We start from the raw sequence: 23,730 nt of genomic DNA, 5'->3' as shown, positions 1-23,730 counted from the left end.
AGAAAATAATTTTTTTTTTGGTTTGGACTGGAGTGTACTTTGGGGGTTACAGCACCCTTTAACGGTCAAGCCAGCTGGCCCTTTACTTATGACACAGGCGCACGCTTGGCACTACTTTGTTGATGCACGTGCGGCAACTGCGCACACAATTCACAAACACAGAAAATTATTTTTTATTTGGTTTGGACTGGAGTGTACTTTGGGGGTTACAGCACCCTTTAACGGTCAAGCCAGCCGGCCCTTTACTTATGACACAGGCGCACGCTTGGCACTACTTTGTTGATGCACGTGCGGCTACTGCGCACACAATTCACAAACACAGAAAATATTTTTTTTTTTGGTTTGGACTGGAGTGTACTTTCGGGGGTTACAGCACCCTTAACGGTCAAGCCAGCCGGCCCTTTACTTATGACACAGGCGCACGCTTGGCACTACTTTGTTGATGCACGTGCGGCTACTGCGCACACAATTCACAAACACAGAAAATAATTTTTTTTTTGGTTTGGACTGGAGTGTACTTTCGGGGGTTACAGCACCCTTTAACGGTCAAGCCAGCCGGCCCTTTACTTATGACACAGGCGCACACTTGGCACTAATTGGTTGATGCACTTGCGGCTACTGCGCACACAATTCTCAAACACAGAAAATAATTATTTTTTTGGTTTGGACAGGAGTGTACTTTGGGGGTTACAGCACCCTTTAATGGTCAAGCCAGCCGGCCCTTTACTTATGACACAGGCGCACGCTTGTCACTACTTTGTTGATGCACGTGCGGCAACTGCGCACACAATTCACAACCACAGAAAATATATTATTTTTTTAGCACTTGGGGGGAGCACCCCTGATGTACAGTGCACCCCCTGGACAACACTACAGCACCCCTTTAGGACTGGGACACTGCACAGGACTTTGGAGTGGACACAGCCCCTATGGAGAACTGACTGCACAACACAGTCCAGCCAGCCCCTATGGACTTTGAAGTAGTGGACACAGCCCCTATTAACAACAGCAGCACAGCACAACACAGCCAGCCCCTATGGACTTTGAAGCAGTGGACAACAGCAGCACTACACTACACTACACTACACAGCCCTAACTCCCACCCTCCCTCTTCACTGTCCACAGCCGAGTGAGAAAATGGCGCCGACGCGGGTACCTTATATAGGATCCAAAACCCGCGAGACTCGGAAGGCGGGATGATGACGTTTTGCCTCGATTTCAGATCCGAGTCAGGCGGGAAAAGTCGAGCCTGACTCGGATCGGACTCGGATCGGGGGGGCTCGGGGGGGTTCGGATTTCAGAAATCCGAACCCGCTCACCCCTAGTTATAATTAACATTTTCACCTACAATTGTCAAAATTAAGTTATCGGGCCATTCATCATGAAGGTAAAGCAGGAGATATCACAGATATACAGTATCTCCTGCTTACCTTCCTCTCGTGGAATGACCCGCTGTCTCTATACACTAATATCACAGATATCTTTTGCTTACCTTTCTCTAGTGAATGGGCCTGCTGTCCCCATACACTAGTATCACAGATATGTCCTGCTTACCATTCTCTAGCAAATGGGCCCGCTGTCCCTATACACTAGTATCACAGATATATCTCCTGCTTACCTTTCTCTAGCGAATGGGCACGCTCTCCCCATACACTAGTATCACAGATTTATCTCCTGCTTACCTTTCTCTCATGGAATGGCCCGCTGTCCTCATACACTAGTATCACAGATATCTCCTGCTTACCTTTCTCTCATGGAATGGCCCGCTGTCCCCATACACTAGTATCACAGATATCTGCTGCTTACCATTCTCTTGCAGAATGGCCCTCTGTCCCCATACACTAGTATCACAGATATCTCCTGCTTACCTTACTCTTGCGGAATGGCCCTCTGTCCCCGTACACTAGTATCACAGACATCTCCTGCTTACCTTTCTCTCACGGAATGGCCTGCTGTCCCCATACACTAGTATCACAGATATCTCCTGTTTACCTGTCTGTTGCGGAATGGCCCGCTGTTCCCATACACCAGTATCACAGATATCTCCTGCTTACCTTTCTCTCGTGGAATGGCCCGCTGTCCCCATATACTAGTATCACAGATATCTCCTGCTTACCTTTCTCTTACGTAATGGCCCCCTGTATCCATACACTAGCATCACAGATATCTCCTGCTTACCTTTCTCTCACGGAATGGCCCGCTGTTCTCATACACTAGTATCACAGATATCTCCTGCTTACCTTTCTCTCACTTAATGGCCCCCTGTCCCCATACACTAGCATCACAGATATCTCCTGCTTAGCTTTCTCTCACAGAATGGCCTGCTGCTCCCATACACTAGTATCACAGATATATCTTCTGCTTACCTTTCTGTCACGGAATGGCCCGTTGTCCCCATACACTAATATCATAGATATCTCCTGCTTACCTTTCTCTCGTGGAATGGCCTGCTATCCCCATACACTAGCATGGGGACAGAATTAATCAAGCTTGAGTACGGGAGCATTTGACATCTTAAGATGGTGAATGCTCCTGATACCCACTGCTTCCCTATGGGAAGGCATCCTGGGTCATGAAGAGGGATTTTTTTCGGATACATCCGTTTCTGTCCGTCTCCTTCCACGAGGCTCTTGTGCACATGCATGACCTGTAGGTGGCGCATGCGCACTCCCATCACTTCTCTGAAGGGAACAATGAATAGCTTCACTGATTTTCGGATCAGCTGTCACCGCGCCGCAGCAATGATGAATTGCTCCGGAGTCCGCGGCGAGTTAGAATGTTAATTATCGGACCCCAATAATTAACATAATCAATAGGCCCTAAGGGGTAAATTTACTAAATGTTGATTTAGCTAGATTTAAAACATAGATGGGCTTTCCTAATGCAAATTTTGCATATTTATCATCCGTAGGGTTTCATCTTCAATTGGAAGTTGAAACCCTACGGATGATGAAAATGCAGATTTTGCATTTGGAAAGCCCGTCTATGTTGATAAGTGACCATATAGATGTACAGGGCTGCTGGCCTAGTCTATTATACAGGTCATGGAACTCTGCGTTGACCTCTGATATCTATAGGACTGTACGGTAGGCGGGTATACTGCACCTTATGATACATAAGAATTAATAAAATTTTGTAAGAAATAGAACTTGTGGACGGTATTAGCAACTTCTAACTGTTTTATGTTGCTCAATATTAATAAATGTATAACACTATGGGGAGTTAAATCACCTTTGCGTCACAATTTCCAAATGGTAAAATGCGTTAACTAAATAAATATGATTGCTTGTAAATATAGATTTGCAAAAATTGCAAGATGCCTGTCGGTTTGCTCCAGCAATTGCGCCTGGATTATGTCATGCATACATCAGATACACTTACTTTTTGTTGTTATAAATTGGTTTATTGCTATTTATATACAAATGTTTTTCTTTCTCCTGGTTTTCCTTCTCTATTTTAAATCCTGATAGCACTGTGGGCAGGAGTTAGTTTTGCTCCTACTCATGTCTTGCTCTCTGCAGAGAGTCCATATATAAATAGAGCATGGGGGTTCACCATCGATCTTCTTCTTGCACCATCTATAGTCTTGCACAGCACTCTCATATGTCAGCATACAGCTTCTCCCAGTATGCATAAATCGTTTATGCCCAGTTGTTTCTTTATTAGCGCCACCCATTTTGGGGAGTTGGGGCGACAGGGACCATCCATTTTCTGGCTATCATCACCTGCTAGAATAAGCTATTTATCCAGAAGTATATGTGGATTCCGATTATCCATGATAGAACGCTGACCAACATATAAAGAAATGGGTCATCAGCATTCTTACAGCCAATGATGATTCCTTCTCCGTTGTTATAATTTTTTTCCACAAGCTCCTTCGGTTCTTCCTCTTCACGTATACTGGAAAGATTTTCTTCCACAGGCTCCTCCGGCTCTTCCTCTTCATGTATACTGGGAAGATTTGGCATAAATGCATAGCTCTTGTATTTGTACATCCTACGTTTGCTATACATTGGTGGAGTGGTGATGATTTTTTCAAGAATATCTGCTTCCTCTTCTAACGAGAGATCCATGGATTGGACATTAGAGCAGATGTCAGGATTCCAAGCTACGTCAGACGCAGCATAACCCCCATCATCATCATCGTCGTCTCTACAGCATTTGCTTCCGCAACATCCCATTTTGCAATGGAAACTTCTTACCTCCAGCTCCCTTCAAGAAGTGAGCACCAAGCCAAACAGCTCAGTGTCTATGATCCATATGTGACCTCATAATGGCCAGACTTGGTAATACATTGTGACATCATCAGTCTGTGTCATCAGCAGAAGCAGCATCTATCATACCTACAGTATGTGACTTTTTCTTGGTATCCATGGATTGTAATGAAAAATACTGACCCCAGTCTTTACCAACCAGAGTTGACCAGTGACAAAATCAGCGCCATTAGTCAGTGCTGCCTATGCTTACTTATCAATCTGCCTCCCTTGGAGATAGAAGTAAAACAAGCTGAGCTCCACAGTGATGCTGAATGTACCCATATATAAATATATCGTGAGATGAGAGGGCCGAACTGATACTGATGTGTTGCTTTATTTTAAATAGTTTTTGTTATAGGAATAATAAATATAACAAAACTTTTACAATGTCAAGAAAATCATGGAAAGCATGAGATAGCACTGATCTGTTCAATTTAGTTCGAGTGTTTTGGGCGAGTAGACCGACTTCCTTGCTGGTGTGTAAGAACAGTGGCCGGGATAGGCTTCCACATGCAGTCATGCGGATATTTAGTATACATGAGCAGATTCTCACATTACCATAATGTAGTAAGCAGGCAGCCGCAACAGTGACCAGGGATACGTCTCTCTCAGAATCAGCCTTGCCACACCTCTCTGTTCATTGGGTACACCCACTTTGGCAGATGGTCACACCCTTTCAGCAGGCCCCTATTACTGCATTCCCCTGGTGGGCCCTTCATACTCCAGTGCACAGTCCATCACTGCATAGGTGGATGGTTTGCCTGTATCCAGGCCTGAAGGATACACAGTCATGGCGATCATTACATGATTTCCCCTATCTCTGGTCAATTTCAAAGAGGAATGAAGAATGACCAATATTGCCCACGCTGGGGAAATGCGGGCATAGAAAAGTAAATGGGTAGAGTTATAGAAGTAAATTTGCCTCCAGAAATGTATAACAGAAGGGCATTCCCACATGCAGTGCACAGGAGGCAGTGCTTGGAGGTTCACATTTTGAACAAGCAGAACTGAGAGCCCAGTAGCGGGGAAGGGACAGGTAGCTCCTATGGTATATATTAATAAACATTGCCCTATAAGAACTAACAGTAAGCATTTTGCAGGAGTAGGATAGTGTCATAAACAACTGGTCAATGGAAAGGGTAGGAGTTTTTTTTTTATGACCTACGGAGGTACTGGTCATGTATGGAAATGTCCCTGTCTCTCACCAGAGGCTTACACACAAGCAAATCAAGGCTGTTATACCAATCAGATAAGGAAAAGTCAGTAAAAACTGAGTGTACTTTGTGCCCAGCAGAGACCGGCCAATGGTAGCCTGGGAGTGGGGGACTCTTAGCATTGATCCAGGAGGAATGGCCAATCTTTAGAAGACGAGTTCTGCTATAGAACAAAGGGGCGAGCTGTGTCTTGGGAGTTAAAATTCCAATTTTTTCTGGCCCATATTGTATGTGAGGCTATTCTTTTGAGTTTGTGTAGACTTCAGACATTTTGGGTCCTCCCCAAATGCCTCAGGTTCCCCCTCTCACATTATTTTGGGATTTCTATGTGATTATACACTCAATAAAAATAGAGATGAGCAGTTTGGTTTTGTCTCGGATCTGCCCGCCAAGTTCAGATTTTAGAACAAGGCAAAACATCATCTTTCATGGACAAAAATGATGTTTTTCCTCGTTTTGAGATGTGAACTTGGTGGAAAGATCCAAGCCAAATCGCTCAATAAAACAGACTTGTGTAAGTTGAATTATGAGTATTATTATTATTATTGAATTATGTGGAGACCCATCCACCCCATTGTTAATCTGACACTAATCATAAATCGATAGTCAATGTACCTGATTGGATGGAAATGGATTGCAATAGTTTCCGCCATTGATTCTATGGTGTCAGCATCATAGCACCCTTTGTGTATGGGCTGCAACTAAGCAGAGGGGTCACAAGTTCTGGTGACACCTGGTACGCACTCCATGTCCCCCTAGCGCGGCAGAGACTCTGTGTTGCCGTAGATTTATTCTTTTGCTTTGGAGTTTACATAGTTGGCCTATTGACCCTGGGTTGGCGATTCCCTAGCCCTTGGCTTCATGGGTATTGTTGCACCTCATTTATCTGGGTGGGGAATTAGGTATTCAAGTATAGTTGGGGTGGGGCTTAGTTTGGGGATCAAGATATGACATCATTTGCGGGCTTAGATATATAGGGTAGGGGGAAATGGGGGGTGTTTTTATAGTTGCTGCCTAAGCTGTAGAGGCACTGTGTGATGTGCATATTATTTATTTCTGTTTTATGCTTCTTGGTAAGATTTTTGCCGCCCCCCCCCCCACACACACAGGAAAATCTGTGTTGCGCTCCGCTGGCACACAGCAAAAAATGGGCATGGTACAAAAGGGGCATGGTTACTGAGAATGGTATGGGCCAACATGACATGCCACCAATTTCTTGTCAGTCTGGGAACATTCTTTTCCTTTCTATTCCATATGCACCTTACCTATACGGTGGTTCACTATTCATGTAGGTCACATCGTCCGGAAGATGCCTGTGTAGGATTATAAACAAGGTCCACATCATACGATAGCGGTTCAACCAGACTCGTCCCCGTGTAACTTCCTTGCCCCTGCGTCTCTCAGCCACACCATCATCTCACTGCAACATCTCTTAGCCACACCATCATCTCCCTCCCTCCCTATGTTGAATCTTCTTATACTCCTTTCAGACATCTCGATAATCCTGGGAATTTGGCCTGCCTTAGCCAAATTCATGGGTAGCCGCGTCTCTCTGAAAGGTACCTACTCGGGAACACGTTCCCGCGTAGCCAACCCTTCAATCGACCAGGGTTTTTCCCGAAACTTAAGTCCCAGGAGATTACCCTGCTCGTGTCTGAATGGTGCTACCCGGGAATTTACTCCCGGGCTTCACCAGAAAGCTCCTGATTGGCCGGACGTGGCTGCCTGTTAATGAGATCATCAGCAGCAGGCGGACAGTGGAGGGCAGACACCACAGACACCACACATATCGCTAAAAGGCAGTGCAGTGCTACAAGGTGGATTTAGGTGTCGGAACAGCTGCAGAAGAGGCCCGCAACACTACGAGGTGAACTTGGTGCTGACAGAGGAGAGAGTGCAGTACCAGGTGTTTGGAGAGTGGTGCCAGGTGTGTACAGGTGGTTGCAGATCATATCACATTGGAAGGACGAGGAGGTCAAGTGATGCTGGCACACTGTCTGCAACAACGACAGGCACGCCTTCAACAACTACTGAGAGCAGCCAGCAGAGCCCAGCATTATCGCAGGTCCTATTTGATGACCCAGATGAGTACTCATCTAATACCATCATCATTGAACCAAGCACTGGCACAGATGTGACCTCTCCATCACAAAGGCAAGATTCTGAGTCTGAGCCACAGACCGAGGGAGACAAGACCACCCTACGTGGTAACAGTAAGTTTAATTCAATTAACTTATGTTCTGCTGCACTAATCTATGTAATGTTGTTGTTCAATCCCTAGTATATAGTAGCAACCGTATTGTTTCTGCATTCATCTTGTAGGGGAGGATGGGCACTGCATGCAACGAGATGTGCTGCTTTTTGAATTTGGACCATTTATTGTTTTGTGTTTCCTGTGTTTCAAATATTTTTTACATCTGTTGCTCAATGTTTTCTCTCTTATACTTTCAGTTTTCACAGTTCCAACACGTAAAAAGAAGAAGAGCAAAATTGATGTTGCTACCAAAGCCATGACAAATATTCTTTGTGAACAACTACGCGACCTAGATTCGGAATGGCACACACAAGAGGATGCCAGACTGCAGCGGTTCATGGCCGATGAGAGAGAAATGCAGAGTAATTTGCTAACGGAAATGATAGCTATGCAGGAAAGGCTTAGTCGTGATAACCGCAAATTTTTTTCTCAAATCTTGAGCACAATCCACTACAAACCAACACAATTTTCCAACATCCACCCATTTTGGGCAACAAGCTAATTATCCAAACTCATTTGGGGAACCATCCCAGTATGTGCAACAACCTCTGTCTCCCACCTCATTTGAGCATACATCACAGTATGACCAGCACGCTAATTTCCCACAGCATTTGGTCAAACTACATATAAGTATGCTCAACAAGCAAAGCCCCCCCCAGCATTTGGCCAAACATCCCAGTATGCACAAGAAGCAAAGTCCCCCACAGCATTTGGCCAAACATCCCAGTATGCACAACAAGTAAAGTCCCCCCAGCATTTGGCCAAACATCCCACTATGCACAACAAGTAAAGTCCCCAACAGCATTTGGCCAAACTTCCCACTATGCACAACAAGTAAAGTCCCCCCAGCATTTGGCCAAACATCCCACTATGCACAACAAGTAAAGTCCCCCACAGCATTTGGCCAAACATCCCAGTATGCACAACAAGTACAAACTACATCCCATATATCCAGGGACAGAACTATGGGAGACAATGGAGGTGCCTGCCACCGGGCTCCAGCTCTGAAGGGGCACCTCCTCCATTGTCCACAACATATTCACCCCACTTAGGGCTGTAACTATTTACCTGGAGTGTACCATCACTGCTGCCCAATACATGGCACCCGTTCCTGGCATCTGAGAAGCCACCATACACTAGTGGAGAGCGCAGTGTCAGACCACCAGCTGCTACCTTCGTCTATCTATAGCCTGTCTAATGTCGCAATTTGCATGCACAGTGTCAGCAGCTGTGACGGGACGGGCACCAAATTTGAACTTGCCTTCGGGCATCTGGGATGAACTTACGACACTGCATATATCCAAGCATCCGCAAATACCTCAGTCATCCTCAACATTTACAGATAGTACATTAGATAATGTACTCAAAGGTCAATTTAAAGATACTTTGCCAGCTAATACTCTGTCACAGGAACTTACTCCTGACAAAAACCCAGAGTTTACAGTTTACAGAAATCTGTAACTGTGATGTTAACTAGACATATCCCATAGGATGATGTTGAAAATTTTATTGTTACTGCTTTTGTCATTTTATTTTTTTAAGGTTATTGAGTTGGTGTAAACAAGGATCTACCAAAAAATTCTGGTCCTATTTGTTTCATTTTAAAGGCTTGTTTAATGCCTCACAGCTAAATACGCACTTAACAATGTTCACATTGTCTACACTTCAACAATATCAATCCATACATACATATGGAGTACTTTGGGTTCTGAAGTAAATGGGCACTTTTACTTATTTTTATACCATTGTTTGGTTTTGAATTATGTTGTATTTTTGTGCAACATTATTTCCTATGTAAGAAATATGGAGGTAAGGCTTTCAAACTTCGTATGCAACTTAAACAAAAAGCCTTTATTTAAATAAAAGATTTTTTGAACATTTCAAATATTAAGTCTTTGTATTTATTACAATAACACCATTAATTAATGTTTTTTGAAATGGTGCTTCTAATCATTTCTATGTCATTGGTTCGATAAGCATGTGAGGTTGATGAAAGGGTAGAAGGATCACTCCCAACAGGCTCCTCCACGATGTCCCACTCTGGCAGGTATTCTTCTTGCTGTATCTCACAGATGTTATGCAAGATACAGCATGCCACTACACCATCAGTAATCAGCCCAATGTCCACATCATTTCTTTTTAACAAGCAGTGCCAACGTCCCTTCAGTCTCCCTAATGCATTTTCCACAACCATTCTAGCTGAGCTGAGGGTATGGGTGTAGGCGATCTACTCGTTGCAAAGCTCAAACTGTTGGCTGTACCCTTTCATCAACCACCTTTGTAATGGATACGCAGCATCCCCAATGATGTGGAGTGGTACCTCAACTCCATCCACAAGCTTGGACTTCTGCAAATGGAAACAAATATTACAGTTATTATTAAAGGCTTTACAGGTAACAGTGTTGTAATACTCTTGGTACAGGTATATCTACTTTCCTCTATTTGTAGGTATACACATTGATTACAATTTGGCAGGAGGTATTTGCTAGACATGCCTGATACATATCTGTTTAGCAATAATAAGCATGACATAAATGTGTGTATAGTTACCTCACGAGGAAACAGCCAAACATTCTGCCTCTTCTCCGCAATCTTGTACAGATCAGAATTGGCCAGCACACGAGCGTCATGAGCACAAAAAGGCCAGACAATAAAATCATCAGTGAAGCTGTGAGAGCAAGATAATATCCGGTTAAAACTATACATATAGACCATGTGAAGTAGAATCTGATTGGTTGCTAGGCGCAACATCTCCACTTCAAATAACCCTCACTTTAATAAATAAACCTCTAACTTTTAAATACACTATAATATATTCATTAATTTATTTCTGATAGAAAGCGTATATAAGATCCGGTTACAACTATACATATAAACTTTTTAAACACACAACATTTTAGATCTTTTACTTTGCAGGCAGGTCACAATATATATAAATTAAAAGTAATAAATGTGGCTTACCAATACTGATGGTCAACGACGGCTTGTAGAGTGATGGAATGCTATCCCTTTCTGTTATAGTAGTCTGCTGAGTTGTCTGTGGGAGCAATTATGGGGATGTGGGTGCCATCAATTGCCCCAGCACACTGTGGGTAACCGCGGCGCAGGAACCCGGACACACTCTCATCCAGTCACTGCCCATGGGGTAGGGCAAGAAACCGGTGGTACAAGGTATCCAGGATGGCCTGGGTCACTTCACGCACCAAAACACAAACCGTGGAGATCCCTACACCAAACAAGCAGGATATTATGCGATACTCGCCAGGGGTAGCATACCACCACAAGACGATTGCAAGTCTCCTGCTCGGAGGCAATGGGCTGTCTCCATCGAGTAGTGACGGGGTCAGGAGTTCCAGGATGTACTGTAATTAAAGGTGCCTTGCGACACCCTAAAATTTGCAATCCATTGGTTCTCTGTAAACACCTCTACCGTAGCCCAGAAAGTCTCTCCATGTTGTCGATCTCGTGACCATATTGTGCAAGATGACCCTCCGATCACTCTCAGTATGGACGAGATGCTGGACATTGCCAAGTCTCTCCTCCAGCGTAGGTAATGTCGGCGCTTGGACGCCCTCTCCACCACAAAATGCTCCCTTCTCCTCAGGATCTCACACTGTACAATTATGAATAGTGTGAGCAGCTTCAGCCATGCCTCAGTTGCTGTGTAGCACACCAAATCCACCAGACAATACAAAGTCTCCATGCTACACAGATGCTTGGAAATACAGCAATGCCTTATAGGTACCCCTCCCAGTCCCCTTAAACCAAGCCCCCACCTTTGCATGATCTCATTAATGTGTGCCAGCATAACATCCACTTAAAATGACAAAACTGTGATTTTCTGTGTAAAACTCTGAAAAACCCTGCTCTTGTCTGAATGGTGCTACCCGGGAACTTCCCGGCTAGAAGCTGTAGTGTGAAAGGGGGGTCTCTACCAAGTACCCGGGATTTTGCACAGGAGAAATTCCCGGGTCTGAGGAGGAAATTTCCCGGGTCGTATATGTGAAAGGGGTATTAACCACACCATCGCCTCCCCCGTGTCGTCTGTTAGCACACCATCACTGCCTCCCCTGCATCAACTCTCAGTACACCATCACCCCCCTGTCAACTCAACACACCATCACCCCCCCGCATCAACTCTTAGCACACCATCACCTCCCCCCTGCATTGTCTCTCAACACACAGACGCACACTGACACATATACATACACACACACTGCCACAAACACACTGACACATATACACTGACAGAGATACACACACACTGATACAGACACACACTAACACACACACTAACACAGATACACACACGCCTTTCACACAAATGCAGCCAGCCAAGTAAAATCATCACAGATATAAATTGAAAGTCACCCTCCCCCCCACGTGGACGTCCGACCCCCCCCTCACAGCAGTCTGACCTCGCCACCCGCTCCCATTCCTACAAAACATTATACTTACCTGGCTGGTCCGGAGCAGAGAGCGCGCCAGGGAAGGAGACTCACCCTGTCACAGTCACATCCGGTGGCAGCTCTCAGTATAGAGAGAATGGGAAGACTGCCTGAGAGGGGCTGCACACTTCTGCTGCAGCTCCCTCTACAGTCCCCCAGCAGCACCAACAGGCACGCATGCAAAACTGCAAACGACAGCTCTTCAAATAAGAGCTGGGTCGGTCTGGACCACAGGGGTATGGGGAAAACCCTGTTGGTCCCCACTGCCTAGAAACACACCCACCTTTTCTAGATGTCAGGTTCCCGACCTCAAATTATAGATTGTTACTCTATTAGACAGTTACCTCGAGGATCAGTACCACTGATCAACATGGGGGCTTGGTTCCCTTCTAGAGAAACTACACCAAGATCTGCCTAATGGTTAGGCAATCATCTGTGGTTGCTTTCCACAACCCCTCTGGTGGATGACCGCACCCTTTAAGCATGGGCCCCTACCACTGCATTCCCCAAGGTGGGCCCTTCATGCACTTCTGCATTTCTGTTAAACACGCAGCTAACAGGCAGCTCTATTGTATTCAGTCCAAATACGACGGATTGCACACACTTGCAGGATGATTGCATACACCATCGACAAATATCATTTTGTCACACACGATTCTTAGTAAATTTGTGAGTTTGTTTGAAACAAATTCACTGGTGTCCATGCAATACCCAGCGTGTTTATGGGTCCAGGGGGGGCCCGCACCGCACACCCTGCACCCATAAAACTTACCTCTCCGGAGTCCCACGTCGGCTCCAGTGTCTGCACCTGTAAAAATGGCTGGAAAATGGCCGCCGCTGCCATTTTTCTGTCGTTTGCGCATGTGCAGTACAGGAAAAATGGCCACCACGGCCTTTTTCCCGGTGACCTGTTCATACACTGTAGACTCTGGCCACACACTAGAGGATGGAGAGGATGGGGCCCATGTTGGAGACTGCACACGGGCCCCCTCCTTTGTAGAAACGCCCCTGAGCAGACGCAATGTAGATATTTTTGCAGATGGAGCGATTGTTAGCTATTGCACATGTACAAACACTGCACTGCACATGGGCAGCAATTGCATTGCGGTTACATAAGTAAAAAAGAGAGTGACAGGTAGTCAGCGTTTGGCGGTGGTAAAGGGGTTGATTAGAAGAACGCAGACGTGTGACACCATTTTAAACGCTGGTACCGATGTTTACACTGTTGCTCATCATTGGGCAGATATGGGAAGGCAGCAGTGGCCGTCCCTATGTTTGGGTAAGATTTGGAAGCATTAGCATATTTTCGCAGCAGCATATCGCATGTGGAATCGCAGCTGAGATTGCATTAGCGTCCGCTGCTGAATCAGGTCCTTAATCCGGCTCTGGGACTGAGCAGAAGAAAGGAGGGATGGAGCAGGGGTGTATTTATAATGGGTGCAGGGTGTGCGTTGCACACTGGTGCCTGTGTCTAGGGTGGGCGAACACGGCATACCCTGCACCCTTACTTTTTAATACTTACCTCTCTGAAGTCCCACGTCGGCTGGAGCAGCGCTACACAAATCGCCTGGAAAATGGCCGCCGCTGCCATTTTTCCCTTTATTTTGCACTAGCACAGTAGGGAAATCACTGGGAAAATGGCTGCCGCTCCATTTTCCCAGTGACCTAGGCAGTAGACTTAGGCTAGTGCCCAGAGTCTACTGCTGCTGTCAGTGCGCAGGCGGCGTCAGGGAGAGAGGAGGGGGCCCCCTCCTCTCTTAATATGCCCCTGGGATGTAGCAACGAGCAATAACAAAGAGGGAGGAGGCGGTACCTTCCCATCATCACCCATGGCTCCTCCTCTTTGCCTCCACTGAGCTGAGGCCCTGATGCAGAGCCGGAGGCTCTGACAGAGAGCTCGCTCTGAATCAGGGCGACTTTTTTTTTTTCTGGAGCGGCCTCCTGGCCACTCGCATTGCTGTGGGTTGCCACCCACAGCTAATGCGAGCGGGCAGGATGATGGTCACGATGGTCAAGACCATCGCGACTTCGGGCTTGCGATGAGACCCTTGTGGTAGGGTCTTGTGGCCGCAAGCCCCAGAGAGCTTTCGGCTCAAACAGAGCCGAAAGCTCTCCCACTGACATCACTTGTGATGTCAGTGGGGCTGCAACCAAATGGTAGGTGCCTCCGTCTGGGCAGCCACCCCCCCGTCCCGCCCACCAAAGGGGACGTGCTGTCACTCAACATCGACAGCACGCCCCCTTTGGTGTGAGACCCAGAGCGACGGATTGCTCGTCGCTATCCGGGTCTCGCGCATTCGCATGAGGGAGGCGGATCCGTTGTGCGCATGCACTCTGGGCCACCATCAACCTGGTTGCGAGCGCTCAGCGCTTGCGACCGGGTCTGAATCAGGCCCTGAGTCCCATGCTGGCCCTGATGTCAGCCAGCCCAGATGGCATGAATTGAGCGTCAGTCAAACAGGAGGAGAGATCACGGTGGCTGTTTCCCTGCTGCTGTGTTGAGAGCCCGTTGGTGGCACCCAGGACTGGGAGGAGCCTGAGCGGTGTCTGGTGCAAATTATCAGTGACTGCAGTGGTTATGTGTGAGTTCTCTGACTGCACTATGCTATCCAGCCGTTTCAGCTGACCACCAAGCTGCTGGTTCATTCCAGTTTCCATCTGGTGGTGGATCAATTATTGTGCGCTCCCGCCCAAATTTGTCTCTGTGTGCGCCCACAAATAACCAGCCTGGGGGTGTACAGATGTGTTACATACACCTTTTCTCACATTGCTCCAAATAGCTCTATTGGATGCGCTACAGACTTTGCCATTTAGCTGCTCCAAACATCTTTTTCTTTTAACATACATCTTATTCGCATACCAATTCCTGTGTGACCACAGTATTCATCTAGTGTCCATGGTATACTGTGAGCGAATCTGTAGGCCGCTACAATGTGAATATGACACAGAATTTAGGAAAAAGTATGAATCGCTATCCATGGCAGATTCATCTGAGTTGCGGCAAGCATCTCATGCTATACAGTATGTCGCAAAAATGCTATGTGAATGAGGACACAGAGGTCATCTGTATCTGTACACTCAGGGCCTGATTCAGACCCGCTCGCTAAGATGCGATCACTCGCACGATGTGTAAGCAAATTGGGTAGGCAGTGTTTAGTGTTTGTGTAGCATTAGCACGACCTGTGTTTCTTAGAGAGCAATCACATAGTGTATGCAGACACCCACCAGCCTGTTTTAAGACACCCACTTGTGCACGTCAGGTCCAAGAGGTGCATGCAACCATCGGAACATTGGGTAAACATCAGATGCTATCGCAGCGCTTGAGGTTGACCATACCCTGCCGCACGGAGAGCACATCAGTATAAAAACAAGCCAGGTGACGTGTACTATGATGCTGTCTTTTAATTATGCAAACCTCTAAAATGCCGTTGAGATGCTCAGGCACGCCTGCGTCTGCACCTCCACTCCCCCATTTTTAATGGCCAGCCCCTGTTACCACCTACAGTACCAAATGGCTTCCCCTGTCACTCACTCTGCTGGGCTGTCTATGCGCAGAGAGCAAATGCATTGTGAACTTTCGCTAAGGTATGCGCACTGCGATGCATACGTATGTGCACAATCGGCAGCAGCGAAAGATTGCATCTTAGAGAGCGGGTCTGAATCGGGCCCTCAAGCCTCTTACCAGCTGCTTTTATCCCTTTTTATGCCACACATGGGGGCCTATTCATCATCACTTAATATTTACAAAAACAGGTTATTATTAATATTTTCACCGACAATTGTAAAAATTAAGTTATCGGGCAATTCATCATGAAAGCAAAGCAGGAGATATCACAGATATACAGTATCTCCTGCTTACCTTCCTCTCGTGGAATGGCTCGCTGTCCCCATACACTAGTATCACAGATATATCTCCTGCTTACCTTTCTCTAGCGAATGGGCCCGCTGTTCCCTTACACTAGTATCACAGATATATCTCCTGCTTACCAGTCTCTCACAGATGGGTGCACTGTCCCCATACACTAGTATCACAGATATATCTCCTGCTTACCTTTGTCTCATGGAATGGCCCGCTGTCCCCATACACTAGTATCACAGATATCTCCTGCTTACCTTTCTCTCATGGAATGGCCCGCTGTCCCCATACACTAGTATCACAGATATCTCCTGCTTACCTTTCTCTCGCGGAATGGCCCTCTGTCCCCATACACTAGTATCACAGATATCTCCTGCTTACCTTACTCTTGCAGAATGGCCCTCTGTCCCCGTACACTAGTATCACAGATATCTCCTGCTTACCTTTCTCTCCCAGAATGGCCCGCCGTCCCCATATACTAGTATCACAGATATCTCCTGCTTACCTTTCTCTCACGGAATGGCCCGCTGTTCTCATACACTAGTATCACATATATGTCCTGCTTACCATTCTCTAGTGAATGGGCCCGCTGTCCCCATACACTAGTATCACAGATATATCTCCTGCTTACCTTTCTCTAGCGAATGGGCCCGCTGTTCCCATACACTAGTATCACAGATATATCTCCTGCTTACCAGTCTCTCACGGATGGGCGCACCATCCCCAAACACTAGTATCACAGATATATCTCCTGCTTACCTTTCTCTCATGGAATGGCCCGCTGTTCCCATACACTAGTATCACAGATATCTCCAGCTTACCTTTCTCTCGCAGAATGGCCCTCTGTACCCATACACTAGTATCACAGATATCTCCTGCTTACCTTTCTCTCAAGGAATGGCCCGCTGTCCCCATACACTAGTATCACAGATATCTCCTGCTTACCTTACTCTTGCAGAATGGCCCTCTGTCCCCGTACACTAGTATCACAGATATCTCCTGCTTACCTTTCTCTCCCAGAATGGCCCGCCGTCCCCATATACTAGTATCACAGATATCTCCTGCTTACCTTTCTCTCACGGAATGGCCCGCTGTTCTCATACAGTAGTATCACAGATATCTCCAGCTTACCTTTCTCTCACGTAATGGCCCCCTGTCCCCATACACTAGCATCACAGATATCTCCTGCTTAGCTTTCTCTCATGGAATGGCCCGCTGTTCCCATACACTAGTATCACAGATATATCTTCTGCTTACCTTTCTATCGCGGAATGGCCTGTTGTCCCCATACACTAGTATCACAGATATCTCCTGCTTACCTTTCTCTCGCGGAATGGACTGCTTTCCCCATACACTAGTATCACAGATATATCTCCTGCTTACCTTTCTCTCGCGGAATGGCCTGCTATCCCCATACACTAGTATGGGGACAGAATTCATCAAGCTTGAGTGCGGGAGCTTTTGACATCTTAAGATGGTGAATGCTCCTGATACCCACTGCTTCCCTATGGGAAGGCGTCCTGGGTCATGAAGAGGGATTTTTTTCGGATACATCTGTTTCTGTCCGTCTCCTTCCGCCAGACGTCGGGGCTCTTGTGCACATGTGTGACCTGTAGGTGGCGCAAGCGCACTCCCATCACTTCTCCGAAGGGAACAATGAATAGCTTCACTGATTTTCGGATCAGCTGTCACCGGGCCGTAGCAATGATGAATTGCTCCGGAATCCACGGTGAGTTAGAATGTTAATTATCGGACCCCAATAATTAACATAATCAATAGGCCCCTAAGGGGTAAATTTACTAAATGTTGATTTAGCTAGATTTAAAACATAGATGGGCTTTCCTAATGCAAATTTTGCATATTTATCATCCGTAGGGTTTCATCTTCAATTGGAAGTTGAAACCCTACGGATGATGAAAATGCAGATTTTGCATTTGGAAAGCCCATCTATGTTGATAAGTGACCATATAGATGTACAGGGCTGCTGGCCTATTCTCTTATACAGGTCATGGAACTCTGCATTGACCTCTGATATCTATAGGACTGTACGGTAGGGTGGTATATTGCACCTTATGATACATAAGATTTAATAAAATTTTATAAGAAATAGACCTTGCGGACAGTATTAGCAACTTCTAACTGTTTTATGTTGCTCAATATTAATAAATGTATAACACTATGGGGAGTTAGATCACCTTTGCGTCACAATTTCTGAACGGTAAAATGCGTTAACTAAATAAACACGATTGCTTGTAAATATAGATTTGCAAAAATTGCAAGATGCCTGTCGGTTTGCGCAAGGATTTTGTCATGTATACATTACATACACTTACTTTTTGTTGTTATAAATTGGTTTATTGCTAATTATATACAAATGTTTTCTTTCTCCTGGTTTTCCTTCTCTATGTTAAATTCTGATAGCACTGTGGGCAGAAGTTAGTTTTGCTCCTACTCTTGTCTTGCTCTCTGCAGAGAGTCCATACATAAATAGAGCATGGGGGTTCACCATCGGTCTTCTTCTTCCACCATCGATAGTCTTGCACAGCGCATTCTCATATGTCAGCATACAGCTTCTCCCAGTATGTATAAATCGTTTATGCCCAGTTGTTTCTTTATTGGCGCCACCCATTTTGGGGAGTTGGGGCGACAGGGACCATCCATTTTCTGGCTGTCATCACCTGCTAGAATAAGCTATTTATCCAAAAGTAGATGTGGATTCCGATTATCCATGATAGAACGCTGACCAACATATAAAGATATGGCTCTTCCGCATTCTTACAGCCAATGATGTTTCCTTCTCCGTTGTTATAATTTTTTTCCACAAGCTCCTCCGGTTCTTCCTCTTCACGTATACTGGAAAGATTTTCTTCCACAGGCTCCTCCGGCTCTTCCTCTTCATGTATACTGGGAAGATTTGGCATAAATGCATAGCTCTTGTGTTTGTACATCCTACGTTTGCTATACATTGGTGGGGTGGTGATGATTTTTTCAAGAATATCTGCTTCCTCTTCTAACGAGAGATCCATGGATAGGACATTAGAGCAGATGTCAGGATTCCGAGCTAGGGCAGACGCAGCATAACCCCCATCATCATCATCGTCGTCTCTACAGCATTTGCTTCCGCAACATCCCATTTTGCAATGGAAACTTCTTACCTCCAGCTCCCTTCAAGAAGTGAGCACCAAGCCAAACAGCTCAGTGTCTATGATCCATATGTGACCTCATAATGGCCAGACTTGGTAATACATTGTGACATCACCAGTCTGTGTAATCAGCAGAAGCAGCATCTATCATACCTACAGTATGTGACTTTTTGTTGGTATCCATGGATTGTAATGAAAAATACTGACCCCAGTCTTTACCAACTGGAGTTGACCAGTGACAAAATCAGCGCCATTAGTCAGTGCTGCCTATGCTTACTTATCAATCTGCCTCCCTTGGAGATAGAAGTAAAACAAGCTGAGCTCCACAGTGATGCTGAATGTACCCATATATAAATATATCGTGAGATGAGAGGGCCGAACTGATACTGATGTGTTGCTTTATTTTAAATAGTTTTTGTTATAGGAATAATAAATATAACAAAACTTTTACAATGTCAAGAAACTCATGGAAAGCATGAGATAGCACTGATCTGTTCAATTTAGTTCGAGTATCTTGGGCGAGTAGACCGACTTCCTTGCTGGTGTGTAAGAACAGTGGCCGGGATAGGCTTCCACATGCAGTCACGCAGATATTTAGTATACATGAGCAGATTCTCGCATTACCATAATGTAGTAAGCAGGCAGCCGCAACAGTGACCAGGGATACGTCTCTCTCATAATCAGCCTTGCCACACCTCTCTGTTCATTGGGTACACCCACTTTGGCAGATGGTCACACCCTTTCAGCGGGCCCTATTACTGCATTCTATAGGTAGCCCCTTTGGTATATATTAATAAACATTGCCCTATAAGAACTAACAGTAAGCATTTTGCAGGATAGTGTCATAAACAACTGGTCAATGCAAAGGGAATGATTTTTTTTTTTTATGACCTACGGAGGTACTGGTCATGTATGGAAATGTCCCTGTCTCTCAACAGAGGCTTACACACAAGCAAATTAAGTCTGTAATACCAATCAGATAAGGAAAAGTCAGTAATAACTGAGTGTACTTGGTGCCCAGCAGAGACCGGCCAATGGTAGCCTGGGGGTGGGGGACTCTTAGCATTGACCCAGGAGGAATGGCCAATCTATAGAAGATGACTTCTGGTATAGAACAAAGGGGCTAGCTGTGTCTTGGGAGTTAAAATTCCCATGTTTTCTGGAACATTTTGTGTGTGAGGCTATTCTTTTGAGTTTGTGTGGATATCGGACATTTAAGTCCTCCCCAATGGCCTCAGGTTCCCCCTCTCACATTATTTTGGGATTTCTATGTGATTATACACTCAATGAAAATAGAGATGAGCGGTTCGGTTTTGTCTCGGATCTGCCCGTCAAGTTCAGACTTTAGAACAAGGCAAAACGTCATCTTTCATTGACAAAAATTATGTTTTTCCTCATTTTGAGATGTGAACTTGGTGGGAAGATCCAAGCCAAATTGCTTAATAAAACTGACTTTTGTAAGTTGAATTATGAGTATTATTATTATTATGGAATTATGTGGAGACCCATCCACCCCATTGTTAATCTGACCCTAATCATAAATCGATAGTCAATGTACCTGATTGGATGGAAATGGATCGCAATAGTTTCCGCCATTGATTCTATGGTGTCAGCATTATAGCACCCTTTGTGTATGGGCTGCAACTAAGCAGAGGGGTCACAAGTTCTGGTGACACCAGGTACGCACTCCATGTCCCCCTAGCGCGGCAGAGACTCTGTGTTGCCGTAGATTTATTCTTTTCGTTTGGAGTTTACATTGTTGGCCTATTGACCCTGGGCTGGCGATTCCAAAGCCCTTGGCTTCATGGGTATTGTTGCACCTCATTTATCTGGGTGGTGAATTAGGTAGTTAAGTATAGTTGGGGTGGGGCTTAGTTTGGGGATCAAGATATGACATAAATTGGGGGCTTAGTCATATAGGGTTGGGGGAAATGGGGATGTGTGTTTATAGTTGCTGCCTAAGCTGTAGAGACACTTGCAGATGTGCATATTATTTATTTCTGTTTTATACTTGTTGGTCTGGTTTGGGCCACTTTACAAACGTTTCCTTGTGGTGAGTCTATGTGGCGGGGTCTGGAATTGGGAATTGTGGCCAGTGGCGTAACTACGGTCTTCGGAGCCCATGGCCAAAGTAAGACTTTTGCCAAACCCCCCCCCCCCACACACACACAGGAAAATCTGTGTTGCGCAACGCTGGCGCACAGGAAAAATGGGCGTGGTAAAAAAGGGGCATGGCTACTGAGAATGGGATGTGCCAACATGACATGCCACCAATTTCTTGTCAGTCTGGGAACATTCCTTTCCTTTCTATTCCATATGCACCTTACCTATACGGTGGTTCACTATTCATGTAGGTCACATCGTCCAGAAGATGCCTGTGTAGGAATATAAACAAGGTCATCATCATATGATAGCGGTTCAACCAGACTCATCCCTGTGTAACTTCCTTCCCCCTGCGTCTCTCAGCCATACCATCATCTCACTGCAACATCTCTTAGCCACACCATCATCTCCCTCCCTCCCTATGTTGTCTCTTCTTATTCTCCTTTCAGACATTTCGAGAATCCTGGGAATTTGGCCTGCCTTAGCCAAATTCGCGGGTAGCCGTGTCTGTCTGAAATGGACCTTCTCGGGAACACGTTCCCGGGTAGCCGACCCTTCAATCGACAAGGGTTTTTCCCGGGACTTAAATCCCGGGAGATTACCCTGCTCGTGTCTGAATGGTGCTACCCGGGAATTTACTCCCGGGCTTCACCAAAAAGCTCCTGATTGGCCGGATGCTGCTGCGTGTTAATGAGATCAGCAGCAGCCGGACAGTGGAGGGCAGACACCACGGACCCCACACATAGCGCTAAAAGGCAGTGCAGTGCTACAAGGTGGATTGAGGTGTCGGCACAGCTGCAGAGAGGCCCGCAACACTACAAGGTGAACTTGGTGCTGACAGAGGAGAGAGTGCAGTAGCAGGTGTTTGGAGAGTGGTGCCAGGAGTGTACAGGTGGTTGCAGATCATTTCACATTGGAAGGACGAGGAGGTCAAGTGATGCTGGCACACTGTCTGCAACAATGTCAGGCACACCTTCAACAACTTCTGAGAGCAGCCAGCAGAGCCCAGCATTATCGCAGGTCCTACTTGATGACCCAGATGAGGACTCATCTAATACCATTATCATTGAACCAAGCACTGGCACAGATGTGACCTCTCCATCACAAAGGCAAGATTCTGAGTCTGAGCCACAGACCCAGGGAGACAAGCCCACCCTACGCGGTAACAGTAAGTTTAATTCAATTAACTTATGTTCTGCTGCATTAATCTATGTAATGTTGTAGTTCAATTTCTAGTATATAGTAGGAACCGTATTGTTTCTGCATTCATCTTGTAGTGGAGGATGGGCACCGCATAAGACGTGCTGCTTTTTGAATTTGGACCATTTATTGTTTTGTGTTTCCTGTGTTTCAAATATTTTTTACAGCTGTTGCTCATTGTGTTCTCTCTTATACTTTCAGTTTTCACAGTGCCAACACGTAAAAAGAAGAAGAGCAAAATTGATGTTGCTACCAAAGCCATGACAAATATTCTTTGTGAACAACTACACGACCTAGATAAGGAATGGCAGACACAAGAGGATGCCAGACTGCAGCGGTTCATGGCCAATGAGAGAGAAATGCAGAGTAATTTGCTAACGGAAATGATAGCAATGCAGGAAAGGCTTAGTCGCGATAACCGCAAATTTTTCTCTCAAATCTTAAGCACAATCCACTACAAACCAACACAATTTTCCACCATCCACCCATTTTGGGCAACAAGCTAATTATCCAAACTCATTTGGGGAACCATCCCAGTATGTGCAACAACCTAGGTCTCCCACCTCATTTGAGCATACATCACAGTATGACCAGCACGCTAATTTCCCCACAGCATTTGGGCAAACTACATATAAGTATGCTCAACAAGCAAAGGGACTGGCTACCAACTGTACCCACTTTTCAGTTCCCTGTCGATTGATGGGATAACCAGTGGGATATTTCTCCCTAATTGTGAATTGTAACCAAGCGCAGGTTATGTGACTCAATTTTCTCAATGTCCACATTGTTTCTTTTTAACAAGCAGCGCCAACGTCCCTTCAGTCTACCGAATGCATTTTCCACAACCATTCTAACTGAGCTGAGGGTATGGGTGTAGGCGATCTACTTGTTGCAAAGCTCAAACTGTTGGCTGTACCCTTTCATCAACCACCTTTGTAATGGATACGCAGCATCCCCAATGATGTGGACTGGTACCTCAACTCCATCCACAAGCTTGGACTTCTGCAAATGGAAACAAATATTACAGTTATTATTAAAGGCTTTACAGGTAACAGTGTTGTAATACACTTGGTACAGGTATATCTACTTTCCTCTATTTGTAGGTATACACATTGATTGCAATTTGGCAGGAGGTATTTGCCAGACATGCCTGATACATATCTGTTTAGCAATAATAAGCATGACATAAATGTGTGTATAGTTACCCCACGAGGAAACAGCCAACCATTCTGCCTCTCCTCCGCAATCTTGTACAG

This window comes from Taudactylus pleione, unplaced genomic scaffold (genome assembly GCF_031769625.1).
Source record: "Taudactylus pleione unplaced genomic scaffold, aTauple2 ptg000114l, whole genome shotgun sequence".
Classification (NCBI taxonomy): domain Eukaryota; kingdom Metazoa; phylum Chordata; class Amphibia; order Anura; family Myobatrachidae; genus Taudactylus; species Taudactylus pleione.
The sequence above is the reverse complement of the archived record's forward strand: the minus strand, read 5'-3'. Positions refer to the sequence as shown.